Genomic DNA, 12,570 nt, shown 5'->3' with positions numbered 1-12,570 from the left:
TCCGGAAATCATGTGAGGCAAATCAAATGGAAACCAGCTAATAACGAAATATTTTCATGTGATTGAGAACTCTTGTGAAGTTTTTACTTTTTTCCACAACACATTTTCGGAACAGGCTAAATCACATATTTCCAGATTTTTGCCATCTAGAACAAAGAGAACAAGCCATAGATAAAATGTGTTGTGTATTTCCTGAAAATCCATGAATATTCTTAAACATTGGGTAAATATCATTAAAAATAAGTAAGCAAAGGGTTACTGCCGTGACCCGGATTCGGACCGTGGTTACTGCGGCCACAACGCAGAGTACTAACCACAACACGATCACAGCAACATGTACGAGCCAGGTAGGAGTCAAACCTACAATCTTCTGATTCGTAGTCAGACGCGTTGTCCATTGCGCCACTGGCCCAGATGCAACGAGTATTGTTGCTTATGCATCACATTTCTGGATCACCTCAAAACTTACACAAGGATCCGATTGCCATAAGTTCCTTTCATGTATTGCAAAGCAAGTCGGAACCAGATAGAGGGGAAATATTTTCATGGAATCCGGAAATCATGTGAGGCAAATCAAATGGAAACCAGCTAATAACGAAATATTTTCATGTGATTGAGAACTCTTGTGAAGTTTTTACTTTTTTCCACAACACATTTTCGGAACAGGCTAAATCACATATTTCCAGATTTTTGCCATCTAGAACAAAGAGAACAAGCCGTAGATAAAATGTGTTGTGTATTTCCTGAAAATCCATGAATATTCTTAAACCTTGGGTAAATATCATTAAAAATAAGTAAGCAAAGGGTTACTGCCGTGACCCGGATTGGGGTTGCTGCGGCCACAACGCAGAGTACTAACCACTATACGATCACGGCAACATGTACGAGCCAGGTAGGAGTCGAACCTACAATCTTCTGATTCGTAGTCAGACGCGTTGTCCATTGCGCCACTGGCCCAGATGCAACGAGTATTGTTGCTTATGCATCACATTTCTGGATCACCTCAAAACTTACACAAGGATTTGATTGCCATAAGTTCCTTTCATGTATTGCAAAGCAAGTCAGAACCAGATAGAGGGGAAATATTTTCATGGAATCCGGAAATCATGTGAGGCAAATCAAATGGAAACCAGCTAATAACGAAATATTTTCATGTGATTGAGAACTCTTGTGAAGTTTTTACTTTTTTCCACAACACATTTTCGGAACAGGCTAAATCACATATTTCCAGATTTTTGCCATCTAGAACAAAGAGAACAAGCCATAGATAAAATGTGTTGTGTATTTCCTGAAAATCCATGAATATTCTTAAACATTGGGTAAATATCATTAAAAATAAGTAAGCAAAGGGTTACTGCCGTGACCCGGATTCGGACCGTGGTTGCTGCGGCCACAACGCAGAGTACTAACCACTATACGATCACGGCAACATGTACGAGCCAGGTAGGAGTCGAACCTACAATCTTCTGATTCGTAGTCAGACGCGTTGTCCATTGCGCCACTGGCCCAGATGCAACGAGTATTGTTGCTTATGCATCACATTTCTGGATCACCTCAAAACTTACACAAGGATTTGATTGCCATAAGTTCCTTTCATGTATTGCAAAGCAAGTCAGAACCAGATAGAGGGGAAATATTTTCATGGAATCCGGAAATCATGTGAGGCAAATCAAATGGAAACCAGCTAATAACGAAATATTTTCATGTGATTGAGAACTCTTGTGAAGTTTTTACTTTTTTCCACAACACATTTTCGGAACAGGCTAAATCACATATTTCCAGATTTTTGCCATCTAGAACAAAGAGAACAAGCTGTAGATAAAATGTGTTGTGTATTTCCTGAAAATCCATGAATATTCTTAAACCTTGGGTAAATATCATTAAAAATAAGTAGGCAAACGGTTACTGCTGTGACACGGATTCGGACCGGGGTTGCTGCGGCCACAACGCAGAGTACTAACCACTATACGATAAAGGCAGCATGTACGAGCCAGGTAGGAGTCGAACCTACAATCTTCTGATTCGTAGTCAGACGCGTTGTCCATTGCGCCACTGGCCCAGATGCAACGAGTATTGTTGCTTATGCATCACATTTCTGCATCACCTCAAAACTTACACAAGGATCCGATTGCCATAAGTTCCTTTCATGTATTGCAAAGCAAGTCGGAACCAGATAGAGGGGAAATATTTTCATGGAATCCGGAAATCATGTGAGGCAAATCAAATGGAAACCAGCTAATAACGAAATATTTTCATGTGATTGAGAACTCTTGTGAAGTTTTTACTTTTTTCCACAACACATTTTTGGAACAGGCTAAATCACATATTTCCAGATTTTTGCCATCTAGAACAAAGAGAACAAGCCGTAGATAAAATGTGTTGTGTATTTCCTGAAAATCCATGAATAATCTTAAACCTTGGGTAAATATCATTAAAAATAAGTAAGCAAACGGTTACTGCCGTGACCTGGATTCGGACCGGGGTTGCTACGGCCACAGCGCAGAGTACTAACCACTATACGATCACGGTAACATGTACGAGCCAGGTAGGAGTCAAACCTACAATTTTCTGATTCGTAGTTAGACGTGTTGTCCATTGCGCCACTGGCCCAGATGCAATGAGTATTGTTGCTTATGCATCACATTTCTGGATCACCTCAAAACTTACACAAGGATCCGATTGCCATAAGTTCCTTTCATGTATTGCAAAGCAAGTCGGAACCAGATAGAGGGGAAATATTTTCATGGAATCCGGAAATCATGTGAGGCAAATCAAATGGAAACCAGCTAATAACGAAATATTTTCATGTGATTGAGAACTCTTGTGAAGTTTTTACTTTTTTCCACAACACATTTTCGGAACAGGCTAAATCACATATTTCCAGATTTTTGCCATCTAGAACAAAGAGAACAAGCTGTAGATAAAATGTGTTGTGTATTTCCTGAAAATCCATGAATATTCTTAAACCTTGGGTAAATATCATTAAAAATAAGTAAGTAAAGGGTTACTGCCGTGACACGGATTCGGACCGGGGTTGCTGCATCCACAACGCAGAGTACTAACCACTATACGATCACGGCAACATGTACGAGCCAGGTAGGAGTCGAACCTACAATCTTCTGATTCGTAGTCAGATGCGTTGTCCATTGCGCCACTGGCCCAGATGCAACGAGTATTGTTGCTTATGCATCACATTTCTGGATCACCTCAAAACTTACACAAGGATCCGATTGCCATAAGTTCCTTTCATGTATTGCAAAGCAAGTCGGAACCAGATAGAGGGGAAATATTTTCATGGAATCCGGAAATCATGTGAGGCAAATCAAATGGAAACCAGCTAATAACGAAATATTTTCATGTGATTGAGAACTCTTGTGAAGTTTTTACTTTTTTCCACAACACATTTTCGGAACAGGCTAAATCACATATTTCCAGATTTTTGCCATCTAGAACAAAGAGAACAAGCCGTAGATAAAATGTGTTGTGTATTTCCTGAAAATCCATGAATATTCTTAAACCTTGGGTAAATATCATTAAAAATAAGTAAGCAAAGGGTGACTGCCGTGACACGGATTCGGACCGGGGTTGCTGCGGCCACAACGCAGAGTACTAACCACTATACGATCACAGCAACATGTACGAGCCAGGTAGGAGTCGAACCTACAATCTTCTGATTCGTAGTCAGACGCGTTGTCCATTGCGCCACTGGCCCAGATGCAACGAGTATTGTTGCTTATGCATCACAATTCTGGATCACCTCAAAACTTACACAAGGATCCGATTGCCATAAGTTCCTTTCATGTATTGCAAAGCAAGTCAGAACCAGATAGAGGGGAAATATTTTCATGGAATCCGGAAATCATGTGAGGCAAATCAAATGGAAACCAGCTAATAACGAAATATTTTCATGTGATTGAGAACTCTTGTGAAGTTTTTACTTTTTTCCACAACACATTTTCGGAACAGTCTAAATCACATATTTCCAGATTTTTGCCATCTAGAACAAAGAGAACAAGCCGTAGATAAAATGTGTTGTGTATTTCCTGAAAATCCATAAATATTCTTAAACCTTGGGTAAATATCATTAAAAATAAGTAAGTAAAGGGTTACTGCCGTGACACGGATTCGGACCGGGGTTGCTGCGGCCACAACGCAGAGTATTAACCACTGTACGATCACGGCAACATGTACGAGCCAGGTAGGAGTCAAACATACAATCTTCTGTTTCGTAGTCAGACGCGTTGTCCATTGCGCCACTGGCCCAGATGCAACGAGTATTGTTGCTTATGCATCACATTTCTGGATCACCTCAAAACTTACACAAGGATCCGATTGCCATAAGTTCCTTTCATGTATTGCAAAGCAAGTCGGAACCAGATAGAGGGGAAATATTTTCATGGAATCCGGAAATCATGTGAGGCAAATCAAATGGAAACCAGCTAATAACGAAATATTTTCATGTGATTGAGAACTCTTGTGAAGTTTTTACTTTTTTCCACAACACATTTTCGGAACAGGCTAAATCACATATTTCCAGATTTTTGCCATCTAGAACAAAGAGAACAAGCCGTAGATAAAATGTGTTGTGTATTTCCTGAAAATCCATGAATATTCTTAAACCTTGGGTAAATATCATTAAAATTAAGTAAGCAAAGGGTTACTGCCGTGACCCGGATTGGGGTTGCTGCGGCCACAACGCAGAGTACTAACCACTATACGATCACGGCAACATGTACGAGCCAGGTAGGAGTCGAACCTACAATCTTCTGATTCGTAGTCAGACGTGTTGTCCATTGCGCCACTGGCCCAGATGCAACGAGTATTGTTGCTTATGCATCACAATTCTGGATCACCTCAAAACTTACACAAGGATCCGATTGCCATAAGTTCCTTTCATGTATTGCAAAGCAAGTCAGAACCAGATAGAGGGGAAATATTTTCATGGAATCCGGAAATCATGTGAGGCAAATCAAATGGAAACCAGCTAATAACGAAATATTTTCATGTGATTGAGAACTCTTGTGAAGTTTTTACTTTTTTCCACAACACATTTTCGGAACAGTCTAAATCACATATTTCCAGATTTTTGCCATCTAGAACAAAGAGAACAAGCCGTAGATAAAATGTGTTGTGTATTTCCTGAAAATCCATAAATATTCTTAAACCTTGGGTAAATATCATTAAAAATAAGTAAGTAAAGGGTTACTGCCGTGACACGGATTCGGACCGGGGTTGCTGCGGCCACAACGCAGAGTATTAACCACTGTACGATCACGGCAACATGTACGAGCCAGGTAGGAGTCAAACATACAATCTTCTGTTTCGTAGTCAGACGCGTTGTCCATTGCGCCACTGGCCCAGATGCAACGAGTATTGTTGCTTATGCATCACATTTCTGGATCACCTCAAAACTTACACAAGGATCCGATAGCCATAAGTTCCTTTCATGTATTGCAAAGCAAGTCGGAACCAGATAGAGGGGAAATATTTTCATGGAATCCGGAAATCATGTGAGGCAAATCAAATGGAAACCAGCTAATAACGAAATATTTTCATGTGATTGAGAACTCTTGTGAAGTTTTTACTTTTTTCCACAACACATTTTCGGAACAGGCTAAATCACATATTTCCAGATTTTTGCCATCTAGAACAAAGAGAACAAGCCGTAGATAAAATGTGTTGTGTATTTCCTGAAAATCCATGAATATTCTTAAACCTTGGGTAAATATCATTAAAATTAAGTAAGCAAAGGGTTACTGCCGTGACCCGGATTGGGGTTGCTGCGGCCACAACGCAGAGTACTAACCACTATACGATCACGGCAACATGTACGAGCCAGGTAGGAGTCGAACCTACAATCTTCTGATTCGTAGTCAGACGTGTTGTCCATTGCGCCACTGGCCCAGATGCAACGAGTATTGTTGCTTATGCATCACATTTCTGGATCACCTCAAAACTTACACAAGGATTTGATTGCCATAAGTTCCTTTCATGTATTGCAAAGCAAGTCAGAACCAGATAGAGGGGAAATATTTTCATGGAATCCGGAAATCATGTGAGGCAAATCAAATGGAAACCAGCTAATAACGAAATATTTTCATGTGATTGAGAACTCTTGTGAAGTTTTTACTTTTTTCCACAACACATTTTCGGAACAGGCTAAATCACATATTTCCAGATTTTTGCCATCTAGAACAAAGAGAACAAGCCATAGATAAAATGTGTTGTGTATTTCCTGAAAATCCATGAATATTCTTAAACATTGGGTAAATATCATTAAAAATAAGTAAGCAAAGGGTTACTGCCGTGACCCGGATTCGGACCGTGGTTGCTGCGGCCACAACGCAGAGTACTAACCACAACACGATCACAGCAACATGTACAAGCCAGGTAGGAGTCAAACCTACAATCTTCTGATTCGTAGTCAGACGCGTTGTCCATTGCGCCACTGGCCCAGATGCAACGAGTATTGTTGCTTATGCATCACATTTCTGGATCACCTCAAAACTTACACAAGGATCCGATTGCCATAAGTTCCTTTCATGTATTGCAAAGCAAGTCGGAACCAGATAGAGGGGAAATATTTTCATGGAATCCGGAAATCATGTGAGGCAAATCAAATGGAAACCAGCTAATAACGAAATATTTTCATGTGATTGAGAACTCTTGTGAAGTTTTTACTTTTTTCCACAACACATTTTCGGAACAGGCTAAATCACATATTTCCAGATTTTTGCCATCTAGAACAAAGAGAACAAGCTGTAGATAAAATGTGTTGTGTATTTCCTGAAAATCCATGAATATTCTTAAACCTTGGGTAAATATCATTAAAAATAAGTAGGCAAACGGTTACTGCTGTGACACGGATTCGGACCGGGGTTGCTGCGGCCACAACGCAGAGTACTAACCACTATACGATAAAGGCAACATGTACGAGCCAGGTAGGAGTCGAACCTACAATCTTCTGATTCGTAGTCAGACGTGTTGTCCATTGCGCCACTGGCCCAGATGCAACGAGTATTGTTGCTTATGCATCACATTTCTGCATCACCTCAAAACTTACACAAGGATCCGATTGCCATAAGTTCCTTTCATGTATTGCAAAGCAAGTCGGAACCAGATAGAGGGGAAATATTTTCATGGAATCCGGAAATCATGTGAGGCAAATCAAATGGAAACCAGCTAATAACGAAATATTTTCATGTGATTGAGAACTCTTGTGAAGTTTTTACTTTTTTCCACAACACATTTTTGGAACAGGCTAAATCACATATTTCCAGATTTTTGCCATCTAGAACAAAGAGAACAAGCCGTAGATAAAATGTGTTGTGTATTTCCTGAAAATCCATGAATAATCTTAAACCTTGGGTAAATATCATTAAAAATAAGTAAGCAAACGGTTACTGCCGTGACCTGGATTCGGACCGGGGTTGCTACGGCCACAGCGCAGAGTACTAACCACTATACGATCACGGTAACATGTACGAGCCAGGTAGGAGTCAAACCTACAATTTTCTGATTCGTAGTTAGACGTGTTGTCCATTGCGCCACTGGCCCAGATGCAATGAGTATTGTTGCTTATGCATCACATTTCTGGATCACCTCAAAACTTACACAAGGATCCGATTGCCATAAGTTCCTTTCATGTATTGCAAAGCAAGTCGGAACCAGATAGAGGGGAAATATTTTCATGGAATCCGGAAATCATGTGAGGCAAATCAAATGGAAACCAGCTAATAACGAAATATTTTCATGTGATTGAGAACTCTTGTGAAGTTTTTACTTTTTTCCACAACACATTTTCGGAACAGGCTAAATCACATATTTCCAGATTTTTGCCATCTAGAACAAAGAGAACAAGCTGTAGATAAAATGTGTTGTGTATTTCCTGAAAATCCATGAATATTCTTAAACCTTGGGTAAATATCATTAAAAATAAGTAGGCAAACGGTTACTGCTGTGACCCGGATTCGGACCGGAGTTGCTGCGGCCACAACGCCGAGTACTAACCACTATACGATAAAGGCAACATGTACGAGCCAGGTAGGAGTCGAACCTACAATCTTCTGATTCGTAGTCAGACGCGTTGTCCATTGCGCCACTGGCCCAGATGCAACGAGTATTGTTGCTTATGCATCACATTTCTGCATCACCTCAAAACTTACACAAGGATCCGATTGCCATAAGTTCCTTTCATGTATTGCAAAGCAAGTCGGAACCAGATAGAGGGGAAATATTTTCATGGAATCCGGAAATCATGTGAGGCAAATCAAATGGAAACCAGCTAATAACGAAATATTTTCATGTGATTGAGAACTCTTGTGAAGTTTTTACTTTTTTCCACAACACATTTTTGGAACAGGCTAAATCACATATTTCCAGATTTTTGCCATCTAGAACAAAGAGAACAAGCTGTAGATAAAATGTGTTGTGTATTTCCTGAAAATCCATGAATATTCTTAAACCTTGGGTAAATATCATTAAAAATAAGTAGGCAAACGGTTACTGCTGTGACCCGGATTCGGACCGGGGTTGCTGCGGCCACAACGCCGAGTACTAACCACTATACGATAAAGGCAACATGTACGAGCCAGGTAGGAGTCGAACCTACAATCTTCTGATTCGTAGTCAGACGCGTTGTCCATTGCGCCACTGGCCCAGACGCAACGAGTATTGTTGCTTATGCATCACATTTCTGCATCACCTCAAAACTTACACAAGGATCCGATTGCCATAAGTTCCTTTCATGTATTGCAAAGCAAGTCGGAACCAGATAGAGGGGAAATATTTTCATGGAATCCGGAAATCATGTGAGGCAAATCAAATGGAAACCAGCTAATAACGAAATATTTTCATGTGATTGAGAACTCTTGTGAAGTTTTTACTTTTTTCCACAACACATTTTTGGAACAGGCTAAATCACATATTTCCAGATTTTTGCCATCTAGAACAAAGAGAACAAGCTGTAGATAAAATGTGTTGTGTATTTCCTGAAAATCCATGAATATTCTTAAACCTTGGGTAAATATCATTAAAAATAAGTAGGCAAACGGTTACTGCTGTGACCCGGATTCGGACCGGGGTTGCTGCGGCCACAACGCCGAGTACTAACCACTATACGATAAAGGCAACATGTACGAGCCAGGTAGGAGTCGAACCTACAATCTTCTGATTCGTAGTCAGACGCGGTGTCCATTGCGCCACTGGCCCAGACGCAACGAGTATTGTTGCTTATGCATCACATTTCTGCATCACCTCAAAACTTACACAAGGATCCGATTGCCATAAGTTCCTTTCATGTATTGCAAAGCAAGTCGGAACCAGATAGAGGGGAAATATTTTCATGGAATCCGGAAATCATGTGAGGCAAATCAAATGGAAACCAGCTAATAACGAAATATTTTCATGTGATTGAGAACTCTTGTGAAGTTTTTACTTTTTTCCACAACACATTTTTGGAACAGGCTAAATCACATATTTCCAGATTTTTGCCATCTAGAACAAAGAGAACAAGCCGTAGATAAAATGTGTTGTGTATTTCCTGAAAATCCATGAATAATCTTAAACCTTGGGTAAATATCATTAAAAATAAGTAAGCAAACGGTTACTGCCGTGACCTGGATTCGGACCGGGGTTGCTACGGCCACAACGCAGAGTACTAACCACTATACGATCACGGTAACATGTACGAGCCAGGTAGGAGTCAAACCTACAATTTTCTGATTCGTAGTTGGACGTGTTGTCCATTGCGCCACTGGCCCAGATGCAATGAGTATTGTTGCTTATGCATCACATTTCTGGATCACCTCAAAACTTACACAAGGATCCGATTGCCATAAGTTCCTTTCATGTATTGCAAAGCAAGTCGGAACCAGATAGAGGGGAAATATTTTCATGGAATCCGGAAATCATGTGAGGCAAATCAAATGGAAGCCAGCTAATAACGAAATATTTTCATGTGATTGAGAACTCTTGTGAAGTTTTTACTTTTTTCCACAACACATTTTCGGAACAGGCTAAATCACATATTTCCAGATTTTTGCCATCTAGAACAAAGAGAACAAGCTGTAGATAAAATGTGTTGTGTATTTCCTGAAAATCCATGAATATTCTTAAACCTTGGGTAAATATCATTAAAAATAAGTAGGCAAACGGTTACTGCTGTGACCCGGATTCGGACCGGGGTTGCTGCGGCCACAACACCGAGTACTAACCACTATACGATAAAGGCAACATGTACGAGCCAGGTAGGAGTCAAACATACAATCTTCTGTTTCGTAGTCAGACGCGTTGTCCATTGCGCCACTGGCCCAGATGCAACAAGTATTGTTGCTTATGCATCACATTTCTGGATCACCTCAAAACTTACACAAGGATCCAATTGCCATAAGTTCCTTTCATGTATTGCAAAGCAAGTCGGAACCAGATAGAGGGGAAATATTTTCATGGAATCCGGAAATCATGTGAGGCAAATCAAATGGAAACCAGCTAATAACGAAATATTTTCATGTGATTGAGAACTCTTGTGAAGTTTTTACTTTTTTCCACAACACATTTTCGGAACAGGCTAAATCACATATTTCCAGATTTTTGCCATCTAGAACAAAGAGAACAAGCCGTAGATAAAATGTGTTGTGTATTTCCTGAAAATCCATGAATATTCTTAAACCTCGGGTAAATATCATTAAAAATAAGTAAGCAAAGGGTTACTGCCATGACCCGGATTGGGGTTGCTGCGGCCACAACGCAGAGTACTAACCACTATACGATCACGGCAACATGTACGAGCCAGGTAGGAGTCGAACCTACAATCTTCTGATTCGTAGTCAGACGCGTTGTCCATTGCGCCACTGGCCCAGATGCAACGAGTATTGTTGCTTATGCATCACATTTCTGGATCACCTCAAAACTTACACAAGGATTTGATTGCCATAAGTTCCTTTCATGTATTGCAAAGCAAGTCAGAACCAGATAGAGGGGAAATATTTTCATGGAATCCGGAAATCATGTGAGGCAAATCAAATGGAAACCAGCTAATAACGAAATATTTTCATGTGATTGAGAACTCTTGTGAAGTTTTTACTTTTTTCCACAACACATTTTCGGAACAGGCTAAATCACATATTTCCAGATTTTTGCCATCTAGAACAAAGAGAACAAGCCATAGATAAAATGTGTTGTGTATTTCCTGAAAATCCATGAATATTCTTAAACATTGGGTAAATATCATTAAAAATAAGTAAGCAAAGGGTTAATGCCGTGACCCGGATTCGGACCGTGGTTGCTGCGGCCACAACGCAGAGTACTAACCACAACACGATCACAGCAACATGTACGAGCCAGGTAGGAGTCGAACCTACAATCTTCTGATTCGTAGTCAGACGCGTTGTCCATTGCGCCACTGGCCCAGATGCAACGAGTATTGTTGCTTATGCATCACATTTCTGCATCACCTCAAAACTTACACAAGGATCCGATTGCCATAAGTTCCTTTCATGTATTGCAAAGCAAGTCGGAACCAGATAGAGGGGAAATATTTTCATGGAATCCGGAAATCATGTGAGGCAAATCAAATGGAAACCAGCTAATAACGAAATATTTTCATGTGATTGAGAACTCTTGTGAAGTTTTTACTTTTTTCCACAACACATTTTTGGAACAGGCTAAATCACATATTTCCAGATTTTTGCCATCTAGAACAAAGAGAACAAGCCGTAGATAAAATGTGTTGTGTATTTCCTGAAAATCCATGAATAATCTTAAACCTTGGGTAAATATCATTAAAAATAAGTAAGCAAACGGTTACTGCCATGACCTGGATTCGGACCGGGGTTGCTACGGCCACAGCGCAGAGTACTAACCACTATACGATCACGGTAACATGTACGAGCCAGGTAGGAGTCAAACCTACAATTTTCTGATTCGTAGTTAGACGTGTTGTCCATTGCGCCACTGGCCCAGATGCAATGAGTATTGTTGCTTATGCATCACATTTCTGGATCACCTCAAAACTTACACAAGGATCCGATTGCCATAAGTTCCTTTCATGTATTGCAAAGCAAGTCGGAACCAGATAGAGGGGAAATATTTTCATGGAATCCGGAAATCATGTGAGGCAAATCAAATGGAAACCAGCTAATAACGAAATATTTTCATGTGATTGAGAACTCTTGTGAAGTTTTTACTTTTTTCCACAACACATTTTTGGAACAGGCTAAATCACATATTTCCAGATTTTTGCCATCTAGAACAAAGAGAACAAGCCGTAGATAAAATGTGTTGTGTATTTCCTGAAAATCCATGAATAATCTTAAACCTTGGGTAAATATCATTAAAAATAAGTAAGCAAACGGTTACTGCCGTGACCTGGATTCGGACCGGGGTTGCTACGGCCACAACGCAGAGTACTAACCACTATACGATCACGGTAACATGTACGAGCCAGGTAGGAGTCAAACCTACAATTTTCTGATTCGTAGTTAGACGTGTTGTCCATTGCGCCACTGGCCCAGATGCAATGAGTATTGTTGCTTATGCATCACATTTCTGGATCACCTCAAAACTTACACA

General features: G+C 40.2%; 8 non-coding genes across 8 annotated transcripts; all 8 read right to left on the bottom strand.

Annotated features, from left to right (window-relative positions):
* Positions 1-884: 884 nt before the first annotated feature.
* On the bottom strand, positions 885-957 carry TRNAR-ACG (transfer RNA arginine (anticodon ACG)). The gene has a single exon. It is a non-coding gene; the product is annotated as a tRNA-Arg (tRNA).
* A 478-nt stretch (positions 958-1,435) lies between these two features.
* On the bottom strand, positions 1,436-1,508 carry TRNAR-ACG (transfer RNA arginine (anticodon ACG)). The gene has a single exon. It is a non-coding gene; the product is annotated as a tRNA-Arg (tRNA).
* Positions 1,509-1,986: 478 nt separating this feature from the next.
* Positions 1,987-2,059, bottom strand: TRNAR-ACG (transfer RNA arginine (anticodon ACG)). Its single transcript has one exon. It is a non-coding gene; the product is annotated as a tRNA-Arg (tRNA).
* A 1,580-nt stretch (positions 2,060-3,639) lies between these two features.
* Positions 3,640-3,712, bottom strand: TRNAR-ACG (transfer RNA arginine (anticodon ACG)). The gene has a single exon. It is a non-coding gene; the product is annotated as a tRNA-Arg (tRNA).
* Positions 3,713-8,035: 4,323 nt separating this feature from the next.
* Positions 8,036-8,108, bottom strand: TRNAR-ACG (transfer RNA arginine (anticodon ACG)). The gene has a single exon. It is a non-coding gene; the product is annotated as a tRNA-Arg (tRNA).
* A 478-nt stretch (positions 8,109-8,586) lies between these two features.
* TRNAR-ACG (transfer RNA arginine (anticodon ACG)) lies at positions 8,587-8,659 on the bottom strand. The gene has a single exon. It is a non-coding gene; the product is annotated as a tRNA-Arg (tRNA).
* A 2,125-nt stretch (positions 8,660-10,784) lies between these two features.
* TRNAR-ACG (transfer RNA arginine (anticodon ACG)) lies at positions 10,785-10,857 on the bottom strand. The gene has a single exon. It is a non-coding gene; the product is annotated as a tRNA-Arg (tRNA).
* A 478-nt stretch (positions 10,858-11,335) lies between these two features.
* TRNAR-ACG (transfer RNA arginine (anticodon ACG)) lies at positions 11,336-11,408 on the bottom strand. The gene has a single exon. It is a non-coding gene; the product is annotated as a tRNA-Arg (tRNA).
* Positions 11,409-12,570: the final 1,162 nt, after the last annotated feature.

This window comes from Rhinoderma darwinii, chromosome 3 (assembly GCF_050947455.1).
Source record: "Rhinoderma darwinii isolate aRhiDar2 chromosome 3, aRhiDar2.hap1, whole genome shotgun sequence".
NCBI classification, from domain to species: Eukaryota; Metazoa; Chordata; class Amphibia; order Anura; family Rhinodermatidae; genus Rhinoderma; species Rhinoderma darwinii.
Note: the sequence above shows the minus strand (reverse complement) of the source record. Positions and strands in the feature narration are given on the sequence as shown.